Below are 18059 nucleotides of genomic sequence, written 5' to 3' on the forward strand. Positions count from 1 at the left end.
TAACGTCCTATTTCTCGTTTTTCACGGATTCCAACATGGTGTACGCTACGTACATGTAGGTACGCTAGGTTGCAAAAATTCTATATTTTTCATTTAAATGCAATATTTATATTTAATTGGTATATTTCTTCATTTAAATTCAATATTTTTTAATTTGAATGGTATATTTTTTTCATTTAGATGCAATATTTTTTATTCAAATGGTATAATTTTTCATTTAAATGGTATATTTTTTCATTTAAATGCAATATTTTTTATTCAGATGGTATCATTTCTTATTCAAATGGTTAAATTTTTCATTTAAACAATGTTAAATGGTATAATTTTTATTCAAATGCAATATTTTTATTCAATTGGTATAAAATGTCATTTAAATGCAATATTTTTTTATTCAGTTGGTATAATAGTTTTTTATTTATATGCAATAATTGCATCATGGGAAATTCTTTGACACCTTAAGGTCAAATTTGCAACAACGTTTTTGATTGGTCGGTATTTGTTTTTGGATTTTCTCCACTTTCTTACTAAATTTTGCGTTCGTGGGAGTTCGTGCACTGGCAATCAATGCCAATAATGGCCAGGTCGAGCAAAAAATGCGAGTGACAAGTAATAATAATTAATTTGACACACAACTTGTTCATGGATAGAAACAGATGCCTGCGTGCATTGCAAAAACATCTCCAATAAAAACCCTTTCTGAAGAAACTCCCCTACAGTCTACACATTGAAATAAAAAAAAAATATACATAGCCCTTTCCCCCTTTAGGTCCATATACATATTATCATGACCTACTTTTGTGCTATATGTATATTATTTTTAACTTTTCTTGACCCTCAGAGACGTTGCAGGAGGGCAAACATGAAAAAAGAATAAAAAGCCGTCCAGGACGTTATAATTATTTGAACTAAGCCGCGTCTTTTTTTACTACATGAAAAAAAATTCGCCTAATTACAACAGCAGAACCAGAGACCCGTGACAAGTAGAGACATAAGCTGTTATACTCCGGAACTAGTTCTTTAATAAAGACAATTCAGGATAAATTGGAACCAGTTACTAACCAATGTTACAACAATAGTCCTATGACATAGGACTTCACTGTATGGGGCGTGAACTTCATATTTAATACTATCTATAATATGTGCTCTCATGTATTATGCCACAAATCATTTTACATTTAGGATTCGTTGCTGAGCTTTTTTTACTGTTCTCATCTCCGAATCCCTTAAATAGATTTTTTTCAAGCCCCACAGTAGTTCAATAATTACTATATGTCATTGCTTAAATAAGTATGCGGGCCATATTTCAAAACATATTTTATCTTCAGAACTTTTAAATGATTTACTTTTCAATACTGCATTGGGAAAGGAGGGGGGAGGGGGGTATACAAGTTTATTTTGTGATACAGTATATAATATAATTAGGTATCCAACAAATAATATGATTGTACGTTTAGCTATTATCTAGACCTGCACACAATGTATATAATAAGACACATATAACAGGGGCGGATAAAAAACCTCGGTGTCTTGCGGGGGGGGGGGGGCTTCAAATTTAGATATTTGTATAGCGATGTATATATGCGAGTATTGGCAGTAATGGTTATGGTGTGTGTGTGTGAGGGGAGGGTTTCAGATCAAAGGTCGTTTCTATAATTCTATATCTTTTAGTTTTTACAATCACTATATTCTTTAGCTTTTGATCTCTATTATATTTTTCCTAAACATGCGTGAAATATTTGCCACTGGCCATAAGGCAACCGAAAATCAATCAACTTATTTTGTATATTTTATCATTTCTTTATTATGTTTTTTTTTTGTTCTTCAGAAGTGAGCTAGAAGAAGTCTATTTCTGTTGGTTTTTTTTTTTGCATTTGGAAGATCTTTTGGCTCTCTTTCACCTCTTCTTTTTTGATAAGACGGCAGAGGCACATAACAAACATGGCGTCGTTTAGTATAAATGAAATTAATAAATTTATGAATGCAGATATATTAGAATGTGAGCTGTTTATAAACGTTTATGGTATGACAGTAGGACGATAAGCTGGATAAATATAAGAACTACACGGACAATAACTGTAAAGGGACAATTATCTGATATTCTAGGGAAGGGATTTTGATTGATTAGTGTTTAACGCTACTTTCAACACTATTGGGCTATTCCGCGGTTGTCAGTTTAAATTTATAAATGAAGGATGGGGAAGGGAAGGGAGGGCATTATTATTCATTTCAATCTGTCGCTTATCATGTCTAATTTTCAGCTCTTACCAGGCAACCATATTCATATATGAAATCCTTTTGTCCCCCACCCGAACAAATAAATAAATATAAAATGGCTCTTATTTAACACAAGTTTAAATTGATTGATTGTATGTTGCTAATTTTAACACCCAGTGACAAATATTTCATGCTTGTTCATCAAAAACACGAGTTTATAAGTCAGGTAAATAATATAAAAACGAAAAGATGGAATGTGATTGCAAATAGGGCAACTATCTACCGGAGTTCGAAAATGAAGTGGATGTAAGCAATTGTAGACAATCGTAAGGCCTTCAACAATGACAAAACCTGATACTGTAAAGTCGTCTATAAAAGGCCCGACATGAAAATTTAAACAGTTCAAACGAATAAAACTAACAGCCTAATTTTACATAACAAAACAATTTACAAACTATCAAATATGAGTCGAGACATGAACCAACGACAATCACTAAACTACAGGCTCCTGACCTGGGACAGGTAAATAAAGAATATGGCAGGGTTGAAATAGAAACGAAGATGTTGTATGATTGCAATAAGACAACTCTCCACAAGAGACCAAATGACACAGAAATCAACAGTTATAAGTCACCGTACGGCCTTCGACTATTTAAGCTAAGCCTACATCGCATAGTCAGCTATATAAAAGTCCCCGAAATCACAATTGTAAAACAATTCAATCCAGAAAACAAACGGCCGAATTAATGTACAAAAAAATGAACGAACACAAATATGTATAACAATGCAACAAACGACAACCACTGAATTACAGCTCCTGACTTGGAACAAGCACATACATAGAGAATGTGGCAGGGTTGAACATGTTAGCGGGATCCCAAAATCCTCCCCTAATCTGGGACAGCGGTGTAACAGTACAACACCATGTTTGTGAGCACTCAATCCATCCTGAATATGGGACAGTGGTGTAACAGTACAGTAAAATAACAACCTGTACAATCAGTTGCAATTAGATTAACTCAAAAGATCGGAACGAGACACACACAAAAAAACTAATTTTAAGACAATAGACACAAAGCACCGACAAAAGAGTATTTGCAATTACTGACTGAAAGCTCAAAGCTAATAACAACTAGAACTGAAATAAATCTTGTTCTTCCAGATTGAGTTATCAAACAGTACACAACGCGCGACAAAGGATTTAACAAAAGAAAGGAAAACAGTTAGAAACGTCTAGTTTATGTTGTATTTGATATAAGAAGATGTGGTATGAGTGCCGGTGAGACAACTCTTCATCCAAGTCAAAATTTGTAAATGTAAACCATTATAGGTCAAAGTACGATCTTCAACAGGGAACCTTGGCTCAAACCGAACAGAAAGCTATCAAGGGCCCCAAAAAATGACTAGTGTTAAACCATTTTAAGTCTAATCAATTAAAAAAAGTATACTTGCATATAAGTTAACATAATAATACAATGGAAGTTTTTGAAAAGTGGCCCGAACGTTGTGACCATCGAAATTTTGCAATAGAAATACAAGTTAGGACCACAAGATTTTAATAAAACAGCCAGTGCAGGACTCGCACGAACGCCAGATTTAGTTAGAGGGGCGATATTCTGAAGCGTTTTTTTAATTATTGGTCACCCATGTTTAGAAAGAAAGGGGAGAAATCCAAACAATTATCGACCAATCACAAACGTTGTTGCAAATTTGACCTTAAAACGTCAAAGAATTTCCCATAATGAAAAAACCATTATACCAATTGAATAAAAAAATATTGCATGCAAATGATTTTTTATACTAATTAAATAAAAAATATTGCATTTGAATGAAAATTATACCATTTGAATGAAAAATTATACCATTTGAATGAAAAATTATACCATTTGAATAAAAAATATTGCATTTAAATGAAAAAAGTAGTAGAGACGGATCAGTTTGATGCACCCCAAAAACACAGGGCGCTAGGGCGCTGACGTCATATGCGCATGCCCCGCCCCCAATATGATATATGGGCATATACTAGCCCTAATGACGTCAGTGTAAGTAAGGAAGATGAGTCATACCGAATGCACGCCGTCCATATTTGGTCATGACGCGGTGCGACCATGAATCATCAGGATGCAAGATCAGGGCATGACTCACTACATGATAATACGGGCTATATATCAAAACGGAAGCACCTGATGTCGGATTATGACTCTTGGACCACCATATGATGAATCCCATATATGGAAAGCGACCACAATACCCTATGACCATATATGGAAATTATGACCAAATTTGGTAAAAAAACTTATTTTCACTCAAAAATCGAAATAAAATACATGATCATATATGGAAATCGACAAAACAACCTATGACCATATATGGAAATCATGACCAAATTTGGTAAAAAAACTTATTTTCACTCAAAAATCAAAATAAAATACACGATCATATATGGAAACCGACCAGATACCCTATGACCATATATGGAAATTATGACCAAATTTGGTAAAAACGTTATTTTCACTCAAACATCAAAATAAAACACATGTCCATATATGGACAACAGGTCACGTGATCGTATCGAGGAACGTTAACTCTGGTACAAAACAAGGGAAGCAACTCTGTATATATATCTCTCTCTTAGATTGACAATTCAACGTTCGAGGCAAGGTCACATGATCGTATCGAAGAACTCTGGTACAAAAAAGGGAGGCAACTCTTCAAGGTGTGAACGTCAATCACCGATTAATCGTATCGTGTTCGGGGCAAATAGAAAAAAAAATACCAACGCAGATGTCAGTTTCATATACATTTATTACATTCATTCGTACAATGCAAGCAGTTTGTCGTCGTTACTCATCAAGTCACTAGGGGAAAAATCTTTCACAATGTCTTCCATGCTAATGTTTCTATATCTCATCTTCACGAAATGTACACAATAGAGTCCGCACGTATCGGATGATCCCGGTTGCACTTGAGTCGTACTGAATCTGTATTGAGGTCCATTGGCGATGAGCACGTTCCTGAAGCGACGATGATAATACACCGGAGAACGTCCGAGTGAATCGAAGAATTCTGCCGGTCCCGTGGATGGAAAGTGAAACGCCACCCAATGCTTCCCCGGTCCATCGCAGGTATCCGTGTTGACGACATAGGTCATCGGTCGGTGCGAGATGTCTGCGGGTAACTCTTCGGCACAACGTACGTCCACCGGTAACCCTTCCAACGCTTCTTCTAGTTCTGCGTCGCTCATGGGAAGTATGTCTTCGTCCGTGTCGTATTCGGAGGTATCCTCGCTGCTGTCGAGCCTCCTCGCCTTGGAGATCCTTTCCTCCTCCTCCCTGCCGCACGCATGCTCCTCCAGTCCGCGGCGGTGTACAAAGACCAGTCCGCATTCTTCGCAGGCGATCAGATCGTTCGTGGTCGTTTCTTCCGTTTGGGTCGTCTCCTCCTCCTCTCCCGCCCCCCGTCAGGACGTTCGTGCGCAGTCTCTCCGTCTCGGGGGTCTCCGGTTTGACGTCGACAAGGAGATAACCGTGTCGTCTTCTCGTGGCCTCGTCGAATTGTCGCAGGAAATGTTCGGATCGACCCGGGTACATCTGTCGTGCCAGGGTGGCCACGGGCTGTCGATCGATCGGATTGTCAAAGAGGACCATGTAATGACAGTTTCTTCTCTGGGTGGGGTCCTTTCCAAAATACAGGTTCTGGTAGATGGCGATCACGGAAAGATTTCGATGGTGACTTCCTTCGGTGAAGAGATCGTTGATGCGGGTGTCTTTGCTGGCGAGGGTCATCAGATCGTCCAGGACCACCACGTTGCGCACTCTCGGATCGAAGAAGTCGTCGCTCTCCAGGTCGGCGGGGATGCCTCTCACAAACTCCACCGGCGGGTGCACGCCGTCTCGTACGACGTCGTAGAGGGGTTGCCACCTCTTGTACAGCCAGACGATTCTCTGCGGCGCCGGTTCGCACATCGCTTCCGCTTCTCGGAGGACTTTCGCCACGAAATGCGTCTTGCCGCAAGACGTCGGACCCGAAACGATCATGGTAAACGGGTGTCGAAACAGGAACGGACCGGACGGCGGCTGTTCTCCCGTCGCAGGCACGGGCGGCGGCGGCGGCGGCGGCGGCTGTTCTTCCACCGCAGGCACGAGCGGCGGCGGCGGCGGCGGCTGTTCTACCACCGCAGGCACGGGCGGCGGCGGCGGCGGTATTGTTCAAAACTTTATAAGAAGAGGAGAAGAACACGGGCTTCATCTAATCGTGGACGAGTTTTATTTATTCGTCAATAGCGGAGACTCGCTCGATCTCTTTCCCGAGAATAGGGGAGGTCAGTTCTCAGTACGTTTACCTCGATCACACTTAACGAATGGAACGTGGGAGTGTGCCCTATTGGAAATGACGTTCGTGCCTACTTTCGAAATACCCACGCGCAGGTCTACCTATGTTCCGACGTGGTGAGAGAAGAATCGTACGTCAGAGACACGTATCTACCACTACTTCAATCCGTAGCAGTACGACGGGACGAGACGATGGAAGTCGTCTTCGAGAGACCACTCTACCGCACGACGAGGGGAGGCGAGGTGACACTATTGGAAATCACCGTCAGAGACGATAGATTACGAGTGTGCCGATTCAAGGACGATCACGTATTCTGCTTGCTGCATTTTAGAAAAAAAGTTATAAGAGGATAGCGGATTCGATATCGAAGTATAAACATGGAATGTCCTACCTGCCATAGACTGTTTTCCAGGAGAGATGTCATGTTGAGACATTATCGCAATCAGCATGGAAGTGGGGATACGCCGCCGCCGCCGCCGCCCGTGCCTGCGGTGGAAGAACAGCCGCCGCCGCTCGTGCCTGCGGTGGAAGAACAGCCGCCGCCGCCGCCGCCGCCGCCACCGCCGCCCGTGCCTGCGACGGGAGAACAGCCGCCGTCCGGTCCGTTCCTGTTTCGACACCCGTTTACCATGATCGTTTCGGGTCCGACGTCTTGCGGCAAGACGCATTTCGTGGCGAAAGTCCTCCGAGAAGCGGAAGCGATGTGCGAACCGGCGCCGCAGAGAATCGTCTGGCTGTACAAGAGGTGGCAACCCCTCTACGACGTCGTACGAGACGGCGTGCACCCGCCGGTGGAGTTTGTGAGAGGCATCCCCGCCGACCTGGAGAGCGACGACTTCTTCGATCCGAGAGTGCGCAACGTGGTGGTCCTGGACGATCTGATGACCCTCGCCAGCAAAGACACCCGCATCAACGATCTCTTCACCGAAGGAAGTCACCATCGAAATCTTTCCGTGATCGCCATCTACCAGAACCTGTATTTTGGAAAGGACCCCACCCAGAGAAGAAACTGTCATTACATGGTCCTCTTTGACAATCCGATCGATCGACAGCCCGTGGCCACCCTGGCACGACAGATGTACCCGGGTCGATCCGAACATTTCCTGCGACAATTCGACGAGGCCACGAGAAGACGACACGGTTATCTCCTTGTCGACGTCAAACCGGAGACCCCCGAGACGGAGAGACTGCGCACGAACGTCCTGACGGGGGCGGGAGAGGAGGAGGAGACGACCCAAACGGAAGAAACGACCACGAACGATCTGATCGCCTGCGAAGAATGCGGACTGGTCTTTGTACACCGCCGCGGACTGGAGGAGCATGCGTGCGGCAGGGAGGAGGAGGAAAGGATCTCCAAGGCGAGGAGGCTCGACAGCAGCGAGGATACCTCCGAATACGACACGGACGAAGACATACTTCCCATGAGCGACGCAGAACTAGAAGAAGCGTTGGAAGGGTTACCGCTGGACGTACGTTGTGCCGAAGAGTTACCCGCAGACATCTCGCACCGACCGATGACCTATGTCGTCAACACGGATACCTGCGATGGACCGGGGAAGCATTGGGTGGCGTTTCACTTTCCATCCACGGGACCGGCAGAATTCTTCGATTCACTCGGACGTTCTCCGGAGTATTATCATCGTCGCTTCAGGAACGTGCTCATCGCCAATGGACCTCAATACAGATTCAGTACGACTCAAGTGCAACCGGGATCATCCGATACGTGCGGACTCTATTGTGTACATTTCGTGAAGATGAGATATAGAAACATTAGCATGGAAGACATTGTGAAAGATTTTTCCCCTAGTGACTTGATGAGTAACAACGACAAACTGCTTGCATTGTACGAATGAATGTAATAAATGTATATGAAACTGACATCTGCGTTGGTATTTTTTTTTCTATTTGCCCCGAACACGATATGATTAATCGGTGATTGACGTTCAAACCTTGAAGAGTTGCCTCCCTTTTTTGTACCAGAGTTCTTCGATACGATCATGTGACCTTGCCTCGAACGTTGAATTGTCAATCTAAGAGAGAGATATATATACAGAGTTGCTTCCCTTGTTTTGTACCAGAGTTAACGTTCCTCGATACGATCACGTGACCTGTTGTCCATATATGGACATGTGTTTTATTTTGATGTTTGAGTGAAAATAAAGTTTTTACCAAATTTGGTCATAATTTCCATATATGGTCATAGGGTATCTGGTCGGTTTCCATATATGATCGTGTATTTTATTTTGATTTTTGAGTGAAAATAAGTTTTTTTACCAAATTTGGTCATGATTTCCATATATGGTCATAGGTTGTTTTGTCGATTTCCATATATGATCATGTATTTTATTTCGATTTTTGAGTGAAAATAAGTTTTTTTACCAAATTTGGTCATAATTTCCATATATGGTCATAGGGTATTGTGGTCGCTTTCCATATATGGGATTCATCATATGGTGGTCCAAGAGTCATAATCCGACATCAGGTGCTTCCGTTTTGATATATAGCCCGTATTATAATGTAGTGAGTCATGCCCTGATCTTGCATCCTGATGATTCATGGTCACACCGCGTCATGACCAAATATGGACGGCGTGCATTCGGTATGACTCATCTTCCTTACTTACACTGACGTCATTAGGGCTAGTATATGCCCATATATCATATTGGGGGCGGGGCATGCGCATATGACGTCAGCGCCCTAGCGCCCTGTGTTTTTGGGGTGCATCAAACTGATCCGTCTCTACTACTGAAAAATATACCATTGAAATGAAAAAGTATACCATTTGAATAAAGAATATTGCATCTAAATGAAAAAAATATACCATTCAAATGAAAAATATTGCATTTAAATAAAGAAATATTTCAATTAAATATAAAATATTGCATTTAAATGAAAAATATCGAATTTTTGCAACCAATATCATGCCAAAGACAAAGGGTCATTTTTGTTTGTCATTTGTTTCATTTCAAATTGTCTTAAGGAGAAATGATAAACATATCGTCTAATCTCACTGAAGCTTACAGCTAATATCCAACTGTATGTAGATCAACACTTTGGTTTGCCTGCTTGCTTTGTTTGTATATTTTGTATAATTATATTTTGATAACGTCCAATTCAATTAAATAGTATATATACAGGTTTACATACCTATATATGAAGATGTCAATCTTAATTACAGAGCTTGAGTAAACATTTATACAAAGCAAGGAAGCCAACCAAAGTTTTACCCTAAATGCATTAGGAAATTAGCTGTACGGCAAAACATTATAATAAAACTAATACTCAGCGAATGTGAATTAACATTTAGCTACAACTGTGACCGGAAAGATTGAAAATATAATTTCGATTTTCAATGCTGGCAAGAACCTTTTCTTTGTTTTAATTTCCAAAATGAGTAGTTTAGATTTATTATATTTTATCCTGTTGGAGAAATATTACTTTGTAGTTTTCAACGGAAAATTATTTCTAAATTATTTTTTTTGATTTTTTTGTATTTTATATTCACTGTCTCGTTTATTGAAAACACATGAGGTAGTAATAAAGGAATGTATTTTAAGATAGATGAATAACGTTTTAAAATCAAAACTTTCATTCATATATTATACCTATAATTTTAATTTCCTTATATTTTAAATATTCTTAAATAATGAATTCACAAACTCGATGCAATAATTTCTAAACGTTCGTCTTAGTCGGGAAAAATAATGGTATAAAGAACTCCGTCCATGCTTTTGTATGTCCGTCTTTCAACAGTACCGAATGAGTTCGTTACGGTAAACTTCTGAAATTAACGCGAAAAAGAAACAAGCACATCTAGTCTGGTATAGTCAAATACTCTGTAAGTTAACCAGTGCCATCTTTCATTTCTTTTTTTTATTTTCAATAATTTTGCTTATGTGGGACAGAGGACAAAAACAGACTTTCAATACAAAAGCGGCGTGAAAGGTTATTACAAACAATTTTCCATTCCGATGGATGGTGTTTCTGAAGGTTTATATTGTGCGGCAATAACATCATAAAGATCTGAAACTGATACATGCTTAATCTCTAGTATTACTGGATACTAAAATTGGTGAATATGGTTGTTATTCTTGGAAATTTAAATGTGGGTTGCAAACGTCCAATTTGCGATTTCTTTTTTCAAATACTGCGCCAGCAAGGAAAGTTTGTACTATGACGTCAGATGCAATGTTCTGAAGAAAGACAACTCTTTTCTTCAAAACGAATGAGAAAAAACATGAAAATTACTCATAACTTTTTTAAAAGGTTGGTGACATAACCTTTTTTTTTGCTTTATTTTGAAGAGTACATATGGCACTTTCCTTCTTTAAATTTTTATGAAGAAATCACTGGTAGATATTTTTTAATACTGAAAACGTTTTTCAGTTTTACGTTTAATTTTTGGCGGGAATGAAATAAATCATATTTTTAAAGATCAAATCAATATGAGCCTTAAACTCTTGAACCTGTATTTGAAAGATACAAATCTACTGTTTAACGTGAAACAAGAATTATGCTTGTAGGTTTGATATAAAGCAACTTTTTTTAGATAACAAGCAAATATTATGTTAATATTCGGAAAACACGAAACTGAGGTTGCTATAGTGACAAAACTAAGTCGGTGACCCCAAATTTTTTTCATCATATTTTATTCCACAAATCATGCAATACCTTCACACAAAATTTTAAGTGAAAAATCACTGATAGAAATGAATAGGCTGGTACCTAACACTACAGGGAGATAACTCTTTGAAAATCAGCTAAACGTTTTAATTAAGTTGTGTTGTTAAGGGAATATTAAGCTTCTCAATAATAAAAATTAGTGTTTGTCAAACTTCTATATAACCAGTGTATTTTTTCTGATAAAATGGTTGGTTAAATTTTTTTGAAATTTTTAAATTTTTGTCAAATGGTCAAAGTAAATACTTTGTCAAAATTTTATGAAAATTAAACGAGCCAAATTAATTTTAGTGATGGTGTTGGGTACCACCTTAAGTGTCATTTAACATTAATACCAATGAATGAGTTCAAATTATTCTATGATAAAAACGTATGCTTTTTTGGATCGTTACAAGTTAACATTATGGAAATAGCAATCAATTTGAATGAAGAAAGAGAATATATTATTATATGTTAACTGTGAGAAAACACCGTCGGGATTTGGTATTACAATTGTTTTTTAATTGACATCCGATTCCAGAAATAAAATGCGTTATAAACATTTCCGTTCAAGTAACAGTTTTTGAAAGATATCAAAAATAATAAAGTAAAGATTACTGAGAAAAACCATTGAAGCTTTCGAACATATCCTATTAAAATGAAATAGCAATCAACCTTTTCCATGGACTACTAACAATATTAATTACATACCATTAGGCCAGCATAAAAGTTGTCACTAGTGACATTAGAGCCTACGGTATCATGTTTGAAGTGAAGTGCTGTTACTGTGCATGTAACCTACAATAAAAAAAACACACAATTTGAAATCAGAAATATTCAATTCGAATATGTTTCCATCTAAAATCCCTAAAAGTATTCATAAGTTTACAATTAAGTTAAAAGAAATGGAAAGTATATAAGAGGAACTTAATAGAATAGTAATAAAATATTTTTGAACAATATTCTGACAAAGCACTTTATATTTCTTGTGTACTATTATTTGTCTGTTTGTCTTTTTCGTTTTAGCCATGGCGTTGTCAGTTTATTTTCGATTTATGAGTTTGACTGTTCCTCTGGTATTTTTCGCACCTCCTTTATGTCTAATTGGCAATAATGAATGAAGTAAACAAAGGATAAACATGAATAATTATTTGTTAATCACCTTCTTTTATATGCAACGAGTTTATATACTGTAATATAACATATGTATCAACAGCATTTCAGTTTGTTATTATATTCAACAACAAATTTGAAAAACAAATCTTTTTTAGCCATGCAATAATATTTATATGACTGTACGTATTGAAAATGATTAATGTTCCGCGCCCATAACATATTCCTTGAGTTACCGGGAACGTTACAACCTTAACATTTGAAAGATAAAGGATTCATAAAAATGTAGAGATGTTAAAATATATATGACCACTATTGATTGTAAGAATAACCTTGAATTCGTCTACAGTCGACTTTGCCTGCGGATATTCAACATTATGATACCTACTATGAATATCATTGATCCCCATTGCTATAAACATTCAATTTAAAATTTCTTTAGTATATTTGATTTATTGATCAACTTGAAGATGTTTTTCTTTCTTTTTTCGTTTTTCGTATTAATGCTTGTATATGTTATTTAGCTCTATTTGAATAAAGGCAATACTACTATACCGTTGTTCAATAGTCAGGAATCCATTTAACTGAAACAAATCCGGGTCACAAATCAAAAGTGGGAAAACACATCAACTATAAACACACTGAACTGCTACAAAAACAAACGCCAACATATATAGAAACGGTATAATGGCAACAACTGCCAAATTCCTGAATTGGTTCAGGACATTTGAAGAAAACAAACCTTTATTTTTGTCCATCTGATGAGTTAAGCCTTTTCAACTGATTTTTATAGTTCGTTCTTATGTTGTTCTGTTATACCACTGTCCCAGGTTAGGGCTAGGGTTGGGATCCCGCTAATATGTTTAACCCCGCCAAATTATTTATGTATGTGCCTGTCTCAAGTCAGGAGCCTGTAATTCAGTGGTTGTCGTTTGTTTATTTGTTACATATTTGTTTTCGCTCATTTGTTTTTATATGAATAAGGCCGTTACTTTTCTCGTTTAAATTGATTTACACTGTCATATCGGGGCCTTTTAAGTTGACTATGTGGTATGGGCTTTGCCCATTGTTGAGGGCCGTACGGTGACCTTGAGTTGTTAATGTCTGTGTCATATTGGTCTTTTGTGGAAAGTTGTCTCATTGGCAATCATACCACGTCTTCTTTTTTTTTATACTTGACAGCAATCTTGCAGTATATTGCTTATGTCAATCAAAATGTTTTCCCGCATTGAACTTACATATACTCCAAGCGTTTTAAAATGTTCATCAGTCAGTCTTAGATTTGAAAACTGACTCGACTCATTCTTAAATGAAAGGATTGAATCAGCCCATCTCCATGTCACTTCATAGTATGCAAAATTAAGTGTACTTATGTTCAAGTAACACTCGAACTGTAATCTATCTACACTACTGCCGTTCTCATTGTATGTAGAGACTTTAATGACAGGCTTCCGAAGTGATGGTTCCTTTTTAGTTCCTAAAATATTGTTTGAATTTAGTACAATATGCATATTGAAGAACATACAACTAAATGCTGGTATTTCAATTTTCAAAATTAATAAGTAATTGAGTTTCACAGTTACAACCAGTTATCGTACTACTAGTATCTTTATAAGTTAAATATTTTCAGTTTTCAAATTTATTCTATTTCGCTGTTCACATTTTAGTCAATAAAATGCAGTTTTAAGGCCTCCTCTAAATGTACTCACTTGTTTTATTTCGTATATGGTATTTTGCCTTTCAAAATCGTTTTATTCGAACCTCACTGGTTAGTCTTGTTAACCAAATATAAGCATTGCATTATCATGAATTTAGCCGAAACACGAAAATACTTACCAAAACAATAAGCTTCTGGACAATGTTTAGTTGGAAGAAGAAAGTAGGCCGTGTACTTCTCACATCGTTTGATTTTGACTGGTATTTCCTCGTCACAGTAAGACATGAATCCGACTTTACATGCTGTCCTATCTACTACACCTTCTGATGTAGTTGGTATTGTTCCTACAAGCATTATCACGCATACATACATGTATATATATTAAAGATTTGTTAAACGATGCTGATAAAATTTAAAAAACAAAAAAAAAACAAGATGATATAACATCATATTGACAGACACTTCTGAAAAAATATGACCTCAATCAACCTTTCTCGTAAACATCCGGTAATCGCAATACGCAAGTGCGAAGGGGAAACCAAATTGGCAGACGGACTCAACAAACGTAAACATTGCTTCGTCATCGAATTAAACTATATCTTATTGTACATGTCGTACACGTGCTTACCCGAATATCCATGCTTCTTTGATGATTGTTTACAAAGGTGACAATCGGTTAACTTCAGCTTTAATACACGAACATTAATCAAATGCCATATTTTCACAACAAAACCGACCGATTGAAATATTTGTTTGACGATTATAAGAAATGGATACATAAAAATGATATAATCGAGCACATAAGACTAAGTTTATGATATATGCATGTATTGGTTCAAGAATTTCCTATAACATTAGCAGAAGCAAAAATGGCTGAGGAAAAAACGTAAGAGGGAATCGCTTTATAAAAAAAATTGGTCTTAAATTCTAAGCGGAGAAGTGATCTTGTTCATTCAAGTATCACAACAAGAGAATATTTGAAGCTGTCAAATTGATTTTTTTATGGTTTCTTTTAAACCGTGTGAACAATTGGCTAACAACAATGTTTGGAAAACGTTTATTCTGAAACACATTGTTGATATGTTATTCTATCATGACATAGTGTGTCTCATCCGTTTTTGTGGCAATAACAATCATACTTAGCTTTAATTTATTGATGTACAGGTTAAATCCATCTCATTACATATAAAAAAGAAGATGTGAAAAGATTGCCAATGAGACAACTGTCCACAAGAGACCAAAATGATACAGACATTGAAACAACTATAGGTCACCGTATGGCCTTCAACAATGAGCAAAGCCCATACAGCATAACATGTTTGAGTGTCATAAACATATACAGTAGCTGATTTAGTCAATATATTTTTGCGATATCTGAGTAGGATAACAACACATACTAAATAATGATTTATATACCTTTTTTAAAGATCAAGTTAAAAAATGTATTGTAGAAGCCAACTTCTGTTCATTTATTTTGCCCTTTACATAAAAAAAATTTAGTATACACTAAATTATACCATTCAGCCATATAGGATGTGTTGTACCACAGTCTAGAAATGTTGGTGGTTCTGTTGGCATATCATTGTAAGACATAAACCAAGCCCCATGTTGTGGTATCAGGTATTTATCACACACCATCTCCTCTTGTCTCCTTTGGAACATTGTCTTATAGTTCTTAAATCTCCTATGCATATCATGGAGATGTCTTTCACTGTCATCTTCGCACGGATTATGTTCCATGTTTTTAGTATGACCTTAAAGAAATATCACGAAGAGTGCAGTGATGTTTTTGTTTTTTTAAAGATGCAAAAGGATACCAAGGGAACAATCATGCACTCGCTTTGTTGTAAATGTTGTTAATTATAATTGACATTCAATATAATTGGTAATTTTTTTCATAAATGAATCATAAACATTACACATATAATATTATTTTGGTCCGATAAACAGTCATATTTCATATAACCTCGTTATGGTATTAAAAATGAAACTTTGCAATGGCAGTTTAACCATTCAAAAGAATATCCTTGCCCTACTATATTGTTCTGATATAATGCGAAATCATGACAAAATCATGCATTCAATTTCTTGTACATACAAGTGAGAGGTTTAGCTAACTACAAAATCAGGTTCAATCAACCATTTTATACAAAATAAAAAAATGCCTGTACCAAGTTAGGAATTTGACAGTTGTTATCCATTCTTTTGCGGTGTTTGAGCTCTTCATTAGTAGCTTTCGTTTTGAATTTTCCTCGAAGTTCAGTATTTTTGTGATTTTACTTTTTTGTATTATCCTATTGTTTTATTTCTTGCTTTGTCTCATACATCTCACCTTCTTCAATAATATTCCAGGAAAGTATACAAATACCTATATGGATCTATACCTTTAGATTGCAGATGATAGATTTCTACATGTAAATCAACTGTATCGCATATCTGGCTATGATGACCTCGACCAAACACATCTCCAATAAAAAACATATGCCCGTTATAACTAATTGGTTTCCAGAATAATATTTCTGTTGTTGTATATACATAAACAATTCCACTAAAATGAAAAATACCGGTTGCAACTGACGACCCCACCGACTGAAATATCATATTTCTGTTGTCACCATCAGGTACTTTTACCTAAAATATAGATTATTTTACAACTAGATGATTGTCTTCTTTTTGTATTGTTTTACGTTAATCCTTGTTTTTTTCCTTGATCGTTTATGGAAATCAAAACTTCAAATGTCATAAGTTTAAAGAAGAAATTACTAGTATCTCAGAACCTTGTCGTTGATCTTCAATAATGTATGAAAAAAGCAGAATTATTAGATGAAAAAACAACAATGAACATGTTGTATTGTTTGTTTTTTTTTTTGTTTTTTTTTATTTTGTTTGTTATTAAAAATTAGTTGTAAGTGTCGCAATTTTCATTGGTTTTTGGATATAACCAAATAAATTGTCATAGTGAATTTTAAATTATTGCTTTTAAAAGAAATTTCTTTTTGATCTTACTGAATGATAATTTCCTTTCTCAGAACAGAAGAATGATATGAAAAATTATCGCTCGGAACTTAGATGGCACGTGCCGTTATCAATGTAAAAAAAAAGCGATGAACAGATTATCATTGGTAATCTCAACCTAATTTGTTTTCTCACTTTCTTCGTACTGGAAAAAGCAAGAAAATCAATCTCTTTGAGACGACAAACTGTTACCTAGCGATGCCACAATGTGACAGTAAACTTACTTTCGTAAGAAAAACATAGCAAGAGAGTCGCTAGCAAATAATGTTCACATCGCGGTTGGTGGCTAAAATAGAAAAACCAGACAATCTATACATACAGTGCCAATGTTTTGTGAACTGAGAAGAGCTTATGTAGAACAGTTACCAGCAGTAATAATTAGGGTTGACTTAAGGAAGAAAAATGTTCCCTTACCTGTACACTAATCAGATAATTTGACAGATCGTAGTAGCGTGGAAACCGCAATACAGATTCTTCTTTGGAGGATTTACTAACTGTGAAACTTTTGTGAAAAATACGACCCCGTTTATTGGTTTTCCATGCAAGAATGCGAGCTGTTCCTTCTGTATCTTCCGTAAATAATCCCCAGCCGTCTGATGCCCCAAAAACAGCTATTCTGCTCCCTAAAATGAACAAAGAACAACAATGAAAATGTTTTAAATGGATTAATTTCACAACTTTGCCATTTAACTTTATTTCTTACGAAATCGATGCCATATATGAACTTGTGTTATGATATTCTGATTAAAAGCAATATTGCTCTACATAATTTCATGCATCCGAAACGCATTTCTGTTTTTACCTTCAAGTTAACTTAAATGTATATAAGAATTAATTGAAAGAGAACTAACTTTTATTATAAAAATAATAGACCACTTTCGAGTTTGTCCGTCACAAGAAAAATCTCGTCAATTATGCGCGCCTTTATGACGTCATTTACCAGATAAAGGGGATCGCCTGCATCCCTGCACTATGAACGTTCATCAAGCGTCTTAGTGATCGCCATTGTGCAGGATAAACTATAAATAGTATTTGTTCTGTAGGTACTTAATCAGAATTCCCTAATGAC

The sequence above is a fragment of the Mytilus edulis genome, chromosome 5 (assembly GCF_963676685.1).
Source record: "Mytilus edulis chromosome 5, xbMytEdul2.2, whole genome shotgun sequence".
NCBI lineage: Eukaryota > Metazoa > Mollusca > Bivalvia > Mytilida > Mytilidae > Mytilus > Mytilus edulis.